General features: G+C 37.6%; 1 long non-coding RNA gene across 7 annotated transcripts; it reads right to left on the bottom strand.

The window, feature by feature from the left end:
• Positions 1–13295: 13295 nt before the first annotated feature.
• LOC145116134 (uncharacterized) lies at positions 13296–16176 on the bottom strand. 7 transcript variants are annotated; one of them, XR_013711881.1, is made up of 8 exons: positions 15450–16176; positions 15262–15345; positions 14921–15158; positions 14170–14646; positions 14039–14077; positions 13831–13954; positions 13617–13745; positions 13296–13486 (listed from the first exon to the last, which is right to left on the bottom strand). It is a non-coding gene; the product is annotated as an uncharacterized LOC145116134 (long non-coding RNA). The 7 variants fall into 7 exon arrangements; XR_013711884.1 differs by having other exon boundaries at positions 14921–14965; positions 15090–15188; positions 15277–16176; XR_013711883.1 differs by having other exon boundaries at positions 14170–14203; positions 14921–14965; positions 15090–15158; positions 15262–16176.
• Between the last annotated feature and the right edge of the window lie 2733 nt (positions 16177–18909).

Here is an 18909-nt window from a genome sequence, read left to right on the forward strand (position 1 = left end):
GATGCAGAGAGGGCATGTGATAGCATACGCATCGAGGCAGCTGAAGCCTCATGAGACGAGGTATCCTACCCACGATCTGGAGTTGGGGGCTGTGGTTTTCGCCCTCAAGATCTGGCGTCACTATTTGTATGGGGTTCGGTGTACCATATACACGGACCACAAGAGCTTGAAGGATCTGATGGATCAGCCCAACCTGAACATGCGTCAGAGGAGATGGTTGGACGTGGTAAAGGATTATGAGTGTGAGATCCTGTACCATCCGGGCAAGGCTAACGTGGTAGACGATGCCTTGAGTCGCAGGGCAGAGAGTGCCCCATTGCGAGATGTTTGTTTGAGGTTGACAGTGATGACTCCGGTGTTGGACACCATTCGGGAGGCCCAGGTAGAGGCCATGAGACCGGAGAACCGCAAGCGAGAGCGGGTGATCGGTCAGATATCTGAGTTCATTGCCGATAGTCAGGGGCTTATGACCTTCCAGGGCCGGATTTGGGTGCCATTTGAGGGCGGGGCATGTGCCATTCTAATGGAGGAGGCGCACAGGTCGAGGTTTTCGATCCATCCCGGGGCCACTAAGATGTATTTGGACCTGAAAAGAGACTATTGGTGGCCCTGTATGAAGAGGGATGTGGCATGGTTTGTAGAGAGGTGCTTGACCTGTCGCAGGGTTAAGGGCGAGCACCAGTGCCCACATGGCAAGTTGCAACCACTTGAGGTTCCCTAGTGGAAGTGGGAACAGATTTCCATGGATTTTATCACCAAATTGCCAAGGACTGCGAGAGGCGTCGATGCAATTTGGGTGATCGTCGACCGGCTGACAAAGAGCGCTCATTTTCTTGCTATCAGTGAGAGCTCTTCCGCAGAGAGGCTGGCAGAGGTGTATGTGAGGGAGGTGGTATCGCGGCATGGTGTACCGATCTCGATCGTGTCAGATCGAGATGTGCGTTTTACTTCCAGGTTCTGGAAGAAGTTCCATGAGGAGTTGGGTACTAGGCTGCATTTCAGTACCACTTACCACCCACAGACGGACAGACAGAGTGAGCGGACAATTCAGACGCTCGAGGACATGCTTCGGGCATGTGTGTTGGACTTCAGAGGGAGTTGGGACACGTATCTGCCTTTGGCTGAGTTTTCCCATAACAACAGCCACCATTCGAGCATTGGTATGCCTCCCTTTGAGCTGTTGTATGGGAGGAGGTGTCGGACTCCCATCTGTTGGGGACAGGTAGGGCAGCAAGTGATGGGCAACACTGAGATAGTGCTTCAGACGACAGAGCAAATACAGCAGGTTAGACAGAGGTTGCTGACGGCCCAGAGTCGCCAGAAGAGTTACGCGGATAGGCGTCGATCCGAGCTCGAGTTTCAGGTTGGAGATTTTGTACTCCTGAAAGTGTCTCCTTGGAAAGGAGTGATCCGATTCAGGAAAAGGGGCAAGTTGGGGCCCCGGTACATTGGACCGTTTAGGGTGATTGCGAGGGTAGGCAGGGTAGCATATCGTTTGGAGCTACCTGCAGAGCTGCGCCAGATCCATGATACCTTCCACGTGTCTCAGCTGAGGAAGTGTATAGTCGACGAGTCGGCAGTGGTACCGTTGGAGGATATCCAGGTGGACGCGAGTCTGAATTATGTTGAGAGACCGATCGCGATCTTGGACCGGAAGGTCAAGGTTCTGAGGAACAAGGAGGTGCCTCTGGTTCAGGTCCAGTGGCAGCATCGAAAGGGGTCCGAGCTGACTTGGGAGCCGGAGTCAGATATGCGGGAGCAGCATCCGGAGTTGTTTTCGGCATGAGACTTTGAGGGCGAAGTCTGGTTCTATTGGGGGAGAATTGTAACATCTCGAAATTCAGGTAAATCTATTTAACCCTTCTATCTTGTCAAGTTGTCAAGATTAGTCCCTTGAGTGAGTTCTTGTAGCAAATGAGTACGCTGGGCGTACTGGGAAGTACGCTGCGCGTACTCATGCGCTTAATTTGGACGCGGACTCGCCTGGGTACGCTGGGCGTACCCAGGGTTACGCTGGGCGTAACGGGTCCAGATGCAAACCCTAAATTTTTGGCTTGTGCACTATTTAAAGGATGCTAAGGCTCATTTCTCAGCCTCCATATCAGAGAGTGAAACCCTAAGAGAGCCTTCCATCGTCCTTAGCTTGAGTGTGTGTGTTTTGGAGCTAAAAGTGTCTTGGTGTGTTAGTGAAGAAGAAGGAGAGGAGCTTGTGGAGGCTAGGGCTTGAAGTGCAAGTTTGGATCTGAGATCTTCAGAGAAAGGAGCTTCATCTAGAGGTATAAAGTTCAAAACTTTCCTCTTTATTTGGTTTGATGTTTCATGGACCATTTCTAGGGTTAAAAGTCCCAAAGGTGGAGACTTTATGAGTGTAATGGACTCCATGGACCTAGATCTGTCCCATTTCAGTGATATTTGTGTTATAGATCCATAAAAATCCCAACTTGGTCGTTGTTATGAGGTCATGCTTGAGTTAGGAGCTTTCTAGGGATTGGAAATGGAATGTTATGGGTGTTGGTGACTTGTCCAGCCATGCAAAGGCTTAAAGTCACCAACTTTATGGATTAAGAGGCTTAGAAATGGTCAGATCTAGAAGTTGGACGTGGGTCTTAACTGTTTAAGACCTCAAGAGCTTAAGAGTCTGAAACTGGGAGTTACACGGGGCGTAATCCCAGTACGCACGGCGTAAGGGGTCGCGCACCCCGTTTCTGTGAGGACGCAGGGTACGCTCAGCGTACATGTTTGGTACGCGCAGCGTAACCCGGAGGGTTGACTTTTGTTGACTTTTAGGGTTTGGTCAACTTTAGGGTCTTTGAGCCATGAGAGGGGTAAAATGGTCTTTTACCCTTCTGAGAGTACCAAGAGAGGGAATAGTCTAGCCTTGAGAGATGTATTGATTAAGAGTATTTATTTCATATGATTAGGCGGAGGCTAGGCCAGATTTTACAGAGTTCGAGATTACCGAGTTACCCGAGGTGAGTCTTCTCACTATACTTTACCTAGAGTGGTAATTAGAGTTATGTGGCAGAGTATTTTGTATGCTTTTACATGATGTGATTTCTATGTGATTTATGCTATGTATGTTACAGAGTTTATAGAGTTAGGACCGGAAGGTCCACAGAGTTACGGCCAGAGGGCCCACAGAGTTATGGGACTGGAGGGTCCCACTGAGACACATTGACCAGAGGGTCAACAGAGTTATAGCCTCGAGTGGCTAATATGCATTGTGTGTGGTATTTTGGGGAACTCACTAAGCATTTATGCTTACAGTGTTGTGTTATGTGTTTCAGGTACCAGTGAGGATCGCGGGAAGGCGCCGGCTTGATCAGTACACACATGAGGAGCTTTTACATATTATGATCTTGGGATGTGATGTTATGAATTGATTATGTGATACAATGATATTTTTATAACAATTATGAATGAAAGTGTGTTTTTAATTTTGTGAAAAATTACTTGAAAATTTGGGTGTTGCATTCTTCAATTAAATTTTCTATAAAAATCACACGAATGAAATTTTTTTAGTTTTCATCATATGTGGATTTAAGTGTTAAACACATTATAATCATATATGAGTTTAAAAACCATACAATATTCATATCAGATTCTAATCATATGTGATATCCTTATGTATACAAAAGATGTAACCACATGTGATTAAACAATAATTTTGGTTGTTTATATGTATAGGTATATGTGATTGATGTATAAAATTTATTTTTCTAATCATATATGATTTTGATCATATATGGCTAAAATTTTTAATCATATGTGATTGAATCTCTTTTGTGTATTTTAAAAGTTGTAATCACATATGATTAGATGTGACATCCCCAAATTTTCAGAACCGATTAAAACTTTTTCTTTACGTCTTAAAATAATGATTTGTCTTTGTTGCAGAAAAATGCTAGTTCATTGAAAGATTTTGAGATAACAAAATATTATTTTATAAAATTAAAACACCAAGGATGTCATAATCAATATCCAACATAGGTTACAACGTAAATACTAAAAGGTCATTAATACTATTACAAGCTCATCTATTATTTCACTCAACATCTTAACTAGTTTCCAACAACCTACAAAACGAACATACCTAGATAGTATAAATATAAAAATCTAATGTATATATCCATAATACAGTCTACCTAGCCCAACTGATTCCCAAGAATCCAAAATCAACGATCATCTGGAAGAATCACCTTACCTGATGAATCGTTTGAGCAACTATTTGACTACACAACTAGGGGAATCCTTGGCCGGTGTAAGTCATGTTAAAGGCAACCAATATTCTGAGTATTTGATAAATATGTTATCATGTTTTATCTATGTATGTTGGTTATAAGTATACATTAGCAGCATAAGTCACTAGACTGGCTAGAATTGCCAAGTTTTGTTATCTATTATGGTTGATGACCCAGACATACCCACCGGTTGTCTGATCTAGACCCATCATTTCTGGTCATCTAAGAAGAGGAGGACTACTACACACCGTATTGATCTCACACTCTACCCCAGGATGAGACCTATTCAATATCTAGCTTAATTTGGACTAAGAATCCTTTACAAGCCTTATTTTATAACTAAACAAGACTAAAAGCAACCGAGTTCTAACATAATTCCTATTCAAGTAGTACTATCATAGTTTACACAAATAGCATAAAGTATAATTAATATAATTAACATTTAATAACTCTTCTAGATAATAAATACTTTTATTAAATTATGCTCTTGAAAGTAACTACAAACTCACCTGACAATAGTAGGTGATTTGAGGTTGGGGCTTCCCTTTGCCTAACACCTTATCCTTTCAAAAGACCTAGATTTAAATAACGCTAATTATTAGTCTAGTTTCATAATCCTTGTGACTACAATAACGATAGTCTAGATTCCTCAATAATCCCAATGTCTACATCAAAATCTATCAAGTAAGGAATAACCAGGTAGGATTATAACGGAGGTAGGGTCCGTTTGGTATATAAAATATATTGTTTGGAAATCCGATTTTAAACACCTCACTAGATCCAGCCTAGATATCACTCCCGTAAGTAGATCAATTTGTATTATAACTTAGAATCACTGATAAATCTTATTTATAAGTTCATAATAATGAATATGACTATAAATAAAAGTTACACTTAAAGTATAATAAGTGCAACTTAACTTACAGAGATTTCTAACAAGAACCGGTAACGAGGGCAGAATTCCGACCCCGGAGCTTCTATTTATCCGGCTCTCTGATGCTACTCGGGAACTAGGGAGTCTTGGGCTAGGGGTGTGATCGAGGTCGTTGCCTCGGTCAAAAATAAACCTCACACACACACTAGATAGCTAGGGTAAGTAAGGGTCGAATCCACGAGGAGGTTGTGGTCAAACTTTGTGTTAAAATATTTAACGAAAAACTACTAGCAATTGTCACGAAAAAAGATTAAAGCAAAGATCAAACAAAAAAGTTTGGAAAATTATTAATTAAAACGAAAATCTCAATGAGAAAAATAGAGTACTCCCGGTTCAGTTATGGACAGTTTATATTGACACACTTTCTTCCCTAGAATCCTAATTCAATTACTTAGATGCAATTGGGGTTTATTATCTTGTAACACATAATTTTGGGCACACGATATGTTCATTCAACTAGTTGTCTTACTACGTATGTCTCAATGGATTAGGAACAATTAGTAAACTAGCAATAAAGTGTCTTACAACTACCTATTACAATATTAAGTTTCAATATCATAAGTTGGAATAATATATGTTGATTCAATCACTTGTCTTTATTCCTAAACTAATTGAACTTGGAACAAATGATGAATTGACAATAAAATATTTTAATTATGACATCTAACAATTCATACAACCCAATTTCAATTATCATTACCAAATATCATCACATGTAACATAAAACAACAATTAAAATTAACTAGAATCAATTAATAATCAAGTGTGTTCATTCAAAAGTCCTAAACATCCCCGGAAGTAACCCAAATGGTTTAGCCTTCCATTGAGTTCATAAAACAAATAACTTGAATGAAATGAATAAAATGCATAATAAAATCCAATAACAAACTTGAAATCATGAAACAATTATAACCTAATGATTAACAAAGTTTGAAACAATAAAACCTTGAGGGACAAGTAAGGAAATTCTGAAGTTGTAGTGGTGATGATGAACATCCTTGGTTGAACAATCTTCTAATGTTGAATCCTTATGAACTTGATGATTTCTCGTCTTGAAACCGGATTAGAGTGATCAAAAACGTGTTTGGAGAAGGTTTGAATGTGTTTGGAACCCTCCAAAACACGGCAAAATCGCAGGGGAGAAGTCCCCATTTGATTAGGGTTAAATCTCCTTTAAATAGGTGTTGAACAACTGATTTTCGAAGCTGTTTTCTGCATCGACGTCATAGTGAGCATCTTAGACGTCATATAGGACGTCTAGGAGTCCTTCGGGACATTTTACATGTCTTCTTCCGTCCTTGATTTACGCTTAAAAATGACCTAAAACGGGTAGGCGTCCTAGGGGACGTCTTAGACACATTCTAGGACGTCCTTCATCTTTGGTGCCCCTTTCGGTGGATGAAAAAGATAGAATCAGCAAAAACGCAAAACATGAAAGTTGTAGGAAATTTTGTCTAGTTTCCAGAACTTCTTTATTCATGTCAATCGGAGCTCTAGATCTTGATATATGATCAAAACATTGAAGAGTGGTCAAATTTATCAGCACCATTTTTCTTCATTCCTTTAGCAATTCGTCTCCCATGCTTGTTAGCTTCCTTTTGCTCGTTTTTCTTGCGGGTTCCGCCCACTTTAGCACTAAGTAGTTTTCTGCACATAATGTTCAACATTGTATCAAAGTAATGTCATTCTTGGACAATTATACATCAATTCAACAGATTTATGACAATTTATTGTGCTATAAATATAGACCGATCAGGGTGGAAAGGATTTCCAGAGGATTTGGGTGAAGAATATGTGAGAAAATGAGCAGCAAAGCAACATATTTATAGGTTGGAAAGAGAGGCACGTTGTGTGTTTGGTCTGGTGTGCGTCGTGCACTTTGTTGGGGCCATTGACGTGGTTCCGTTAGAATGCTACCACACGTCACAAAACGAGTGGGTCGTGTCGACTGTCAGTGTCACACACTGGTGTACCACGTCGCTTCGAAACTTTAAAAAATAATAGCTTCCTCATACGAAGTCAGATTTAGGCGTTCTATATATGAACGCTTTAACTTTCTTGATCACGATGACTTTTGTTTAGATTATTTATCTTAAATAATCTTTTATTTTTAATATCTATTTTAGTCTTATTTATTAAGTTTTGACGTAAGTTTCTACACAAGGATTATATACACATAATATCTATAAAATTTCAAATAAACACACACACACACATGCATACACACACACACACACACACACACATATATATATATATATATATATATATATATATATATATATATATATATATATATATATATATATCACTTTCATTTATTCTCAAAAGATTCCAATCGTCGAATGACGTAAATACAGATTCATAATTATGCCTAGCGAGAAATGCGGATGTTACATTAAACTAGAGTACGAATTATTTACTTTTATAATCATATATGATTATAATCATAAGTGAGAATAATCATTTAATCATTTGTTTTTATAATCATTTAGTTTGTGATTATAACCATTGTGCTTGTCTATAATATTGATATGTTTTTGTATAATCATATGTGATTATACAAAAACATATCAATATTTACAAACAATATTGAAGGAATAGTTTCATAAAATTAATAATATGTTATTATAATCATAAATGAGTATAATCATATAATCATTTGTGATTATAATAATTTAATCACATTTGATTATATATAAATATCGATATGTTTTTATATAATTATATGTGATTATACAAAAACATATCAATATTTATAGACAATATTGAAGGATGAGTTTCACATAAATTAATCATATGTGATTATAAATTACATCCAAAATACTTTAAAGTGTACAAATTGCATGAAAAAGACTTATAAAATAATTTATATATAAAAAATTGTTTTTCAATACAACATTCTTAACAGAAAATAATGTTCAATACCCTCTTGTTCACCAACATTTTTCTGCATCAATTATGTATATATAAGTAATATATGTTAATAATCATATGTGATTGTACAAATAAATTTTTAATAATTATATCTGATTTAGAAATATATACTCATATTTACCTATTCTTTCAAGATTATTGTAACATCCGGATTTTCAGGGATATTGTGGTGTATGTTAATCTTGAGATTTAAGGAGAGATTCGACGAGTTGAGGGTCCAACTCGCCGAGTCGAGTCGAGTTGGTCGCGTGGATTTAATGAGTGGACTCGACGAGTCAGAGGAGGGACTCGCCGAGTAGGTACTGGGCAAAGAAACCCTAATTTCCCGGGTTTGGGACCTATTTAAGGGCACTTATAGCCTCATTTGCGGCTACCTTCCCCTGTGAGCAAACCTTAATTGCTATTTGAGCTAGAGAGTGAGAGAGAAGCTCATATTGTGGTTCTTGTGCATCATTTGAAGAAAAGGATGAGGTTATCAAGCAAGGAGCTGGAGGTGAGGCTGTTGGATCCAGTGATTTCCTGTCCAGAGCTCCTGAGGAAGGTATAAAGTCTTCACATTTCTTCTTATTTTGGATAGATCTCATATCTATGGAGTTTTAGGGCTTTTTGTCATCTTTTGTTTGGGTTTTTGAGTAGCATGAGTTATCAAAGAGTCTAGACCTCAGATATGGACCTTGTGAGGTCCTTAGAGTCTAGGTGTCCCAGCTTTATTCATCCATAGGAGGGTTTTTGGGCCTAATCACTCTTGAAGGGCATGTATTAGCATTTTTGGAGCAATAACATCATGCATGAACGTAAAGATCGAAGCTTTACGTGACTATTGAGCATTGAGATGACAGATCTAGTGTTTGGAGTGATAGATCTGTTTTAAATCGTCTGAATGAGCTTTGGGTCTGAATGAACTCGCCGAGTTGGTGAGACGACTCGACGAGTTGGTTAGGGTTTGTCCCGAAGAGATGAATCGTGCGATGACTCGGCGAGTTGGGAGTCAACTCGACGAGCTGAGTCAACCTTCGCGAAACTTCTGAGTAAAACGATGGGACTCGACGAGTCATAAAGGTGCACTCGGCGAGTCAAGTCAAATTCGGACTGTTGACTCGAGTGTTGACTTCTGTTGACTCTGGGGTTTTGGTCAACATGAGTAATAAAGACCATGGAGGGGTAAAATGGTCTTTTATCCACTTCAAAGAGTTAGAAAGAGAAAGGATAGTCTTTGGTTGTTTGAATTGTGAAAAGAGTATTAATTAGAGATATTCATCCCTTGTGTTAGGCGGAGACTGTGCGAGGTTATCTACTTGTTGTTTGTCAGGTGAGTCTTCTTACTATACCTTATCTAGAGTGGTAATTATGTGTGACCGGAAGGTCTTATGTGGTTATAAGGGTTATGAAATGTATGTTATCTATGTGATATGTATATGCTATGTCCTGAGCTTGTAGAGTTTGGACCGGAAGGTCAACAGAGTTTGATGTATGTTATCTATGTGATACGTATATTGTATGTCCTGAGCTTGCAGAGTTTGGACCGGAATGTCAACAGAGTTTGATGTATGTTATCTATGTGATACGTATATGCTATGTCCTGAGCTTGCAGAGTTTGGACCGGAAGGTCAACAAAGTTTGGACCGGAAGGTCAACAGAGTTAGGACCCTAAGGTCATCATGGGTAGGACCGGAGGTCTACCAGAGTTGTGGGACCGGAAGGTCCCATTGAGACATATTGACCGGAAGGTCTTACAGAGTTATAGCCTCAAGTGGCTAATATGTTGTATGTGGTATTTGGAGAACTCACTAAGCTTCGTGCTTACCGTGTTATGTGTTATGTGTTTCAGGTATCTCAGAGGATCGCGAGAAGGCACCGGATTGATTGTACACACACACCAGTAAAAGAGTTACGTTTTGAGGATCCTGGATTTTAACCGAGCAATTGTGCAATTTTGAATTGTAAATCTAATAAATGAGATTTTTATAAGATACATTATGAAAAATCTGTTTTGAAAATTTACGGTGTTACAATTATGTTCTTCTTCACGGGTTTTTCCTTCACATTTACCAACATTCTTCCCCTCCACACCTGATCACTCAAATAAATCCACTTTGTATTCATCGTACAAATCATATTCTTACCCGTTTTTTTTCATTCAAATCGGTTTTTATTGACTTCATCGATTAATTGATCTAAAGAAATATCGCTCGCAATCGATTCCGCAGAAGATCATAAAATTCATAGTCTTTGATTTTATCGATTCCAAAATCAGTTTGTAACGATTCCAAATCAGTTTGTCGTTGCTCTTAATTGTGAAAATCGATTTCATTACGATCTGATTACAATCGATTGAGTTCTCAATTCCAATGATTGATTTTAATTATATCCTCTCATCATTCACGAAGTACATTTGAAGGTTTACTGATAAATTGAATGATTAGAGATTTTGTCTTAATTTTTTGGCTGCCGAACAATTGAAGAACAGTCAAGAATAAATGAAGGTGAAATTTTTTTGGTTTCATCGATGTATTGATCGGAAAATCAATTTGAAGATGATGAATTGGTGTTTGTCGGGAATTAGGTTCTGATGGTCATAGGTAGCTTCGTAATTGAAAGCTTCTGATGGATGATTAATTCCGACTTAAACAAAGTCAAACCAAAAAGTCAAATTTCATGTTCTTGTTTATTTTTAAAACGAAGAGGGAGATGAATTGGAACGAAGGCTGTGATTTGGGTATGTGTATCGCAATGGTGGTTTCTCAGTCGAAATTTAGACCTTGATTGTGCGAAGGTTATTCTGAAACTATTACATTGCTTCGCAGTGATGGGTCTTGGAATCGCAATTTGAGGTTCGTTGTTGATCTCACAATTTGGAACGAATGAGGCTTCACAGTTGAGGCTTCACAATACGTTTCTCATAGTTTCAGAACCATGGACTTGTAGTTTGGTGCTTTGTAGCGATGATCGTATTTTATGGGTCTTGCAAATGCTGATCTCGCATCTCGTTCTCGCATCAGACTCGAAATTGATACATTGGCTTTGCAGATTGCAATAGTCTCGCAAGTTTATTTGCCATCGATTCGCAGATTGTGTCGTAGCTGGTTCGACATCAGTTCCCGGAATCAATTCTGGGAAGATGAAGGTTCGACATTTGATAACGAAGGTCTAACAGTTTGGTGCTTCGCAAATTGATGGTTCGTCATTGAAGGTTTCATATAGGATGAGAAGTAGATTGCGAAGGAATATTTTTTTTTTGGGGGGAAGCTTGGACTTCTCCATTGAATATGGTTCACTATCGTTGCCTACTGTTGTGGGTGGTTCGCTATTGCTGATGCTTCGCTATTTTGCAACTGAACAGATTTGATGATGATGTGGTTCGACGGAGGGTTGTTGGAGGGCTGTTGGAGGATTGCCTACATGAGAAGAGGGGGTGGAGAAAGAGGGATTGCATTTGACGGAAGAACAAGGGAGATGAGTGTCACTAGAATTAGGGTTTAATTTTTTATTTATTTATTGTCTTTTTTTTAGGTAAAAGACTAAAATACCCCTGGCATATGGGTAACTTAACAGAAAAACAAAGGGACAAAATGCATAACTTTTAAACATATCATACGGTTCCAGTTAATTTTTGAAAATAGAGATTGAACTTGCATTTTGGCACCTGCGCAAGAGACGATTCGTATAATTAACTCCATTATTAGTAAACTTTTATTAAATTTTGTTAATTAGGATATTTTATGTTTGTTAATTGTTGATTGTTTTTGTTCAACTTATTTTTTTTTTTTTTTTTTTTGATATTATGTGTTTATTAAGATATCTGTAACAATTTCTTTTTTTATTTTTATTTTTTGAATGGATTGTTAGTGGTTATAATTTAATATCATAAAGTTAATAGAAATTGTTAACGCCCATTAAAACCTAGACTCTCAATCTAAAAGACAAAGGCTCTACCGAATGAGCTAGTCCTACATTCACACTTATGAATTTGTTAATTTGTTAATTGAGATTTTTGTTATTTATATTATGTAACACGGATGTAAATCTGCCATGAATCTGTCGTTGCTAGCTTATGATAGTAATGTTGTGAAATCGTGGGTTTATAGATGACAGAGCTTTTGATTGCCTGCAATCCTTGTTTTCTATAGATTGGTCATATAGTTCATTATATAAATAATTTGTTAAACCTTTAATATTAAATGAACCATTGTTTCTTGCTTTTGTTTTCTTCGATGAGATATAAATGTAAAAATAACCATGAAATCCAGAAATCATGACCACTTCTTCCAAAGTAATAGCCAAATTTGATTTTCTACAATATATGTTAAACTTACAACACGTGTATATACATAAATATATTTGCATATTCATCAAATATGCATTTAAAAAAAAACTTTTAAACAAAGCCAAAAAAATATTTTCGTGAAGTTTTTTTTTGTTTTTTTTTGTATTTTTGTATAATTCACAAAAGAACTTTTGGTGCATATATAAAATTTGATTTCAAAATTTCATTTGAAAAGAAAATTTCTGTAGTTCCTTTTGGAATATTGAATATATTCTAATTAAGTATCCCATATATATTTACTAGAAATATAACCACTTACAAAAAATAAATATATAAAAAATAATAAAAATTCAAAACATGATTCGTTTATATATAATAACACTTGAAAACGATCCCTTCCTATAAAGTTCATCCCTGGATATAACCTACAGGTTTTTCGAATCTTTGACTTGATCAAGTCAAGTAGAGAACAACTTTCCAAATAATTATCATACATAATTAGTAACTAATTAATCTAATCTCTAAATCAATCTATAAAGTATTTTTTAAATCATCGTTTCATTCCGAGTCATACGTATGATTCCCTCTCATGTCACAATCGAGATCTATAATTTTTGTCTTTTAAAGAACTTATAGCTTTAATATTAACTAGGAAAGTCCGATGTTTCGCATGGGTCAGGAGTTTTGTTTTTTTTATAGTCTATCTAATTAGAAAAGTTTGAATTTCCATTTTATTGTTGAATTTCCCCAAAACAACAATAGGGGAAATAGTGCAGGCAGAAATAGTGTTGTTTTCATGTACTAACGCTGCTGTTATTAAACCTGAATGGATGTAGTTGTTCTTTTTGACGAAAAACCACATGTTATCCACTATGTCTACTTAAAGCTCAATGACTATGTCTATTATGTCTACTTAAAGTTCCGTAAAACAACAAAAATATATTAACAGAATAATCATACGAAAAATACAAACACAGTAAATCGATTATTGAAGATTGGGGTTACCCTTATTGCACTAAACATATTACATCAACTTAGTTTCAAGATCCCAACCTAAAAAAAAAACCTCTTGTGTAACATTCCTTTTATATCCCCATGGCTGAAATTGATCTGCACCAGAATTGAAGCTAATTACTTGACTTACAGACATAGTTAATCACAGAAACATACACATACACACATAAGAAAAACTTTAATATATTCAGCATTCACAAATACTATCAACTGAGTCCTAACTCACCTGGCCCCCAACTTTTGTACGGGATACGTTTTTGCCGATGGTTTTGATAATTCTGGAACATTGCACACCTTCAAACTGAGAGTCGCTTCTTCTGTTGAAGAATTGTTCAAATTCAAAGCTTTGGTACACCTAAAAACACAAATACAACAAAAAATTTAAGGATGAAGTAGAATAAGTAAGAAAGAAATTGATTGTTGGTGTAAAGGAAGATCACCTTGAGTAGGTGGAAAGGAAAAGGGAGGACAGTGAAAAGGAAGATCACCTTTGAGAGTCTTCACACATCTGTCCTCCATAATCTATTTTTCTTACACTTTTGCCCCTGCTATAGTCTTGTTATCCTGCAAGAACCAAATAATTCAATTTTTTAAAGGATTAAAATTGAATTACCCCTCCTTTCAAAAGTGCTTCAAAGTTGGCTGTACTTTAGTTGTGAAGAAATGGTATGCGATCTTCTCCATTCACTGTGTATCAATAGATTTGGAAATTTGAATACCACATAACTAATTCAGAAAGATTATAAAAATATGTATAGGAACAATGCATGAAAGTTTACCTCTTATTGTACAATAATAGGAAATATCTACAACCTGTAAACAATTAAAAAAGTAAAATTATTCAAAAAAAAAATGTCTACAACATCATAAGAGGAATGATAAAAGAAGATTGTAGTAAATAATTAAATAGAATGGTTAATGCGACTCACGACCACAATTCATGAGTGAATGTTTTAAGTTTCAAATATGTGTTCTATTCAATTTCGGGAGCATATTTGCATCTCTCTCTTTCTCTCTTTCTCTATCTTTCTCTCATACACATACATGATTCTGCTTTTACTATTGTTTATTCCTTTACTTAGTTTTGAGATTTAGCCATTAATATTTTATTTTTTTCTAATTAAACCATAAAAATCTCCATGGCTAAACAACGAAACGCTTCATCTGACAACTTTTTTGTACCTCTTGCTCGGCATTCATAAATCTGAATAGTAAGTGGTGTGTATAATCGTTTGTGATTCTGAGAACATATCATCCTGCTACCATGCCATCATAAATTACTATGTTTACAGACTATAAATATAATTTACTAAAGAAAAGGGTTGTAAATTGAAAATACCTTATTTTGTGAAAGAAAAAGAAAAGTAATTTTAGAAGAGTGTATGTACTATAGTTGAGATTAAAAGGCGAAGAAGCAAGTCCAATTCGTGGACAATCCCAAAACTAAGTGTAAGAAGTTTGACATTAAAAGTAAAGTACTTACCCAATTAAATAACTAATAATTTGGCAACATATGGTTTTGATGTTTACCTTCTTCACCCAAAAATTAGATTGTTGCTTTATTCGTCATGGCCTCTGCAAACATACATAAGCCAATTGTCTTTTAAGTACAAGTTTTTATTATTAACCATTATACTTTACAAAATGTAATTATACTTAAAAGACAATAAGGTAATACATGAAACAAATAAAGAGATACCCGCAACCAATGAGTTTATTATGCAGGAGGAACAGGAAGGCATGGAATATAGGTCAAATACGGTCAGTTCTGTAAAAAAGAATATAGTTTTACATAAAACTGCAAAAGAAATCAAAAGAAAAATCCTTAAGGTTAGGAGTTCAGATGGATACGTATGTCTTGATCCAACAACCTGATAGAAAGATACCTTCCGGCCTCACCAGCTCATCAGTCTGTAATCTACCCAATTCCAGCTCCGAAGAAGGTTTAGAAACCTCTTCATATGAAAAAATAACATGATTGATGATTGATAACATATAATAGAAACATGTACAAACCTGCAGCATATTTGATCTATAACAGATAATAGAAACACATTACGTTCTCTTGGGCATTTCCACAAACACTGCATGTTCACTTTCCTTTAGCATATTAACAGCCTCTATACACCAATCTTTTTCAACCGACATGTAGAATATATAACCTCCTGGAAGAAGTGAAGCATAAAAAGATGTAACAATCGATCAAAGAAAGGTCATAAAAACCTAAGAATTGACTAAACAAAAGAAAAACTTGACAATTAATCAAACAAAGGCCATAAAAACTTAGGAATCACTGATTAGGTAAGTCAAAAAGAGGAGAGTCGTGGTGGTGTTGGTGGTTGCGTTATCTGAATTATGCGGCAACCCCAATTTCAACCAATTTGGTTGCGTCATCGTTACAGACACGTCAGACGCAAGTCTTGGCGTCAACAAAGGCGTATAACGATATTCAGGGGAAGTTGTCGCTCAAACGGTGACTCTCGATCTTCCTGTCGACAGAGGCTCTGAAAGAGGGAGGTGATGAAAAGGTGGCGTGTAGGGCGGTGGTGGTGGTTATGAGATGATCAGAGAAGAAATTTTGAGACTTTGAGGATGTCAGTGCTCACTTCTGAATGTAAGAGAAACACAGGGAGAGAGAGGCGGTGCAGGAAAAAGGTATATATGAAAGGTAGAAGGCGGTGGAAGGAGTCGGTGCATAATCTGATTGGATGACAACGGCGGCGAGGGAGACAAAGGTAAACTCCTGTGGCAAATCTATGAAGGAAAGAAAAGTATGTGGCCAAAGTGTGAATGTTAAAAGGTTCCTGTTCAAACATCCCACGGGATTTAATATATATATATATATATATATATATATATATATATATATATAGAGAGAGAGAGAGAGAGAGAGATAGACCATCTCTTGAAATTCAAAATAAAATAAATATCTTGACATTCAACCTTAGCTACATAATTCACATCTGTCACTCTAACCCTCCGTCCTACCGGCACAGCAGGCAATTATAATCATAAATGATTATGTAGCGCTGTCTGTACCTTTCACTTCCGCCACCATACCCACCACCATAACCGCCACCGTTACCACTAGTATAACCGCCACCGTTACCACTAGTATCACCACATCTGCCACGAACCGACCCCACCACTGCAACCTCCGTGTAACGACCCAATTTTCAGAAGAAAATTTTCATTTTTAAATAGTCAATTTTTTTCCATAAACCATAAAATCTCAAATACATTTGTTTTCAAATTCATAACAATAACAATATTATTCCAATCATCAGAGTGTCTCATGAAAACGCCTGAGAGAGAGTGCATGTCGCGTCATCAAGCCTTGCCATTGCCCTTAGGCTCAAATGTACCTTAAACAAATCCACAAACTGTAAGCTAATGCTTAGTGAGTTCCCCAAAGCATACCCCACACAATCCATATAATCACATAATCATATTAGCTATAAAAGCTACATAAACCACATAACCCATGCATATAAACATATAGGGACGTCGTGGAAACCATCCAAGATCTTACATCAAGTGCCACGGGAAACCCCCACGTGGTCTTTACTAGCCGCCACTGGAACCCCCACGTGGTTTTGGCTCATTGTCGTGGGAACCTCCACACGGTCTTCCCTAATCATAGAAATATCATACGAACTAAACATGTAAACATACTAGGAAGCCGTGGAAATCGTCCAAGGACTTATACCATATGCCATAAGAACCTCCTCATGGTCTTAACATATTGCCACGGGAACCCCCCGGGGACTTCCATACAAGTGTCATAGCGACATATCATCAAATCTACTATCCATCTATATATATATATATATATATATATATATATATATATATATATATATATATATATATATATTATAAAATGGGCCGGCCTTGGTGTTTTAGACCCATTGGTATGGTGAGAAAACTCACATCTCGCGAATGTCGAACTGACAAGATAAGATCAGATAAGTCCCAACGCACAACTCTAACTCAACTGCCTATAATCATCATGTGACTAACTTATCACAATCCCGAAATACCATAAATACCCTCAAAGTCAACCCTGGACAAAGTCAAGGTCAACAGTCAAGGTCAACAATCCATGTTGAGCTCAACTCGTCGAGTGCATCCAAAAACTCATTGAGTTCCTTCAGAGTCCATACAACTAAAATCCCGAGTCAACTCGCCGAGTCACCTGAGTAACTCGTCGAGTTCCTTCAATGTCCAGATGAGCGAAAACTCATGCAGACCAAAAACCCTAATCCCTCACCGAAATCACTCATATTCTTGAAAACGAGTAAACCCTACCCGACTCATCGAGTTGGCTAAGCAACTCGTCGAGTCCCTTCAGCTCTTTTTGTGTTCAGTCCTTTCCAGTGGAATACAAGGCTCCAAACTTCAGATCCAACCCCTTCTAGTGTAGTTACCACGTAAAGTTACCAACTTTACGTGCATGCAAGGCCTTAAGAGGCTAAAGCACTCAAAAATAAGGTTTATACCAAGCTTAGGGCATGGAGAAAGGCTAAGGCTGGATAAAGTGAGCAACTTTATGTCCATAAAGGTCTAGGGATGTCCAGATCTGAACTCTATTCTCATAACAAGGTCCAATCCAAAAAGTGACATCATTATGCATCAAAGGTGACCATTTACTTCCATAAAATGAGATCTAAGCAACTAAAGGTCAAGATAGTGACTTTATACCTCAAGATGGTCGCCAATACAGAGTAGATGTCGGATCTACTGCTTCTCTCTTTGCTTCTTCTTCTTCAAGCTCCAAAATCCTTCACAACCACACCAAAATCACTCTCAAAAGCTCTCTCTCTCTCTCTCTCACTCAAGATGGTGCAAGGCTTGAACTAGGGTTTCTTTGGGCTGTAAGAACGATGAAAGAGGCTGCAAATGAGCCATAAGTTCTTTAAATAGGGTACAAGTCCCTGAAAAATAGGGTTTCTCTTTACAGTGTCTACTCGTCGAGTTGGGGCCTTCCAACTCGTCGAGTAGATCCGAAGTCCCGCGTCCTCATAAATGATCTCTACTAGACGAGTTGGAGCTCCCCAACTCGTCGAGTCCTAGCACAAAACCCTAAAATCTAGAAAATTAAATGATACCTGGAACATGTGTTACAAATCTCCCCCACTTGAACTAGACTTCGTCCTTGAAGTCTGCTGACGCAAATAAGTCTGGATAGTGATCTCGCATCTCATCCTCCGGCTCCCATGTCCATTCGGAACCCCTTCGATGCTGTCATTGCACCTTTACTAACTTAACTTCATTGTTTCGAAGAACCTTGGTCTTCTTATCCAAAATCGCAACGGGCCTCTCAATGTAGTTCAGGCTCTCGTCCACCTGAATGTCTTCCAGAGAAACGACCGCGGGCTCGTCGGTGACACACTTCCGAAGCTGTGACACATGGAAGGTGTTGTGTATCTGGCTAAGCTTGTCCGGCAGATCCAAGCGGTAAGCCACCTTGCCCACTCGGGCCAAAATCCTGAACAGGCCAATATATCGCGACCCCA

This window comes from Lactuca virosa, chromosome 5, assembly GCF_052849685.1.
Source record: "Lactuca virosa cultivar CGN04683 chromosome 5, Lactuca_virosa_CGN04683_v6, whole genome shotgun sequence".
NCBI classification, from domain to species: Eukaryota; Viridiplantae; Streptophyta; class Magnoliopsida; order Asterales; family Asteraceae; genus Lactuca; species Lactuca virosa.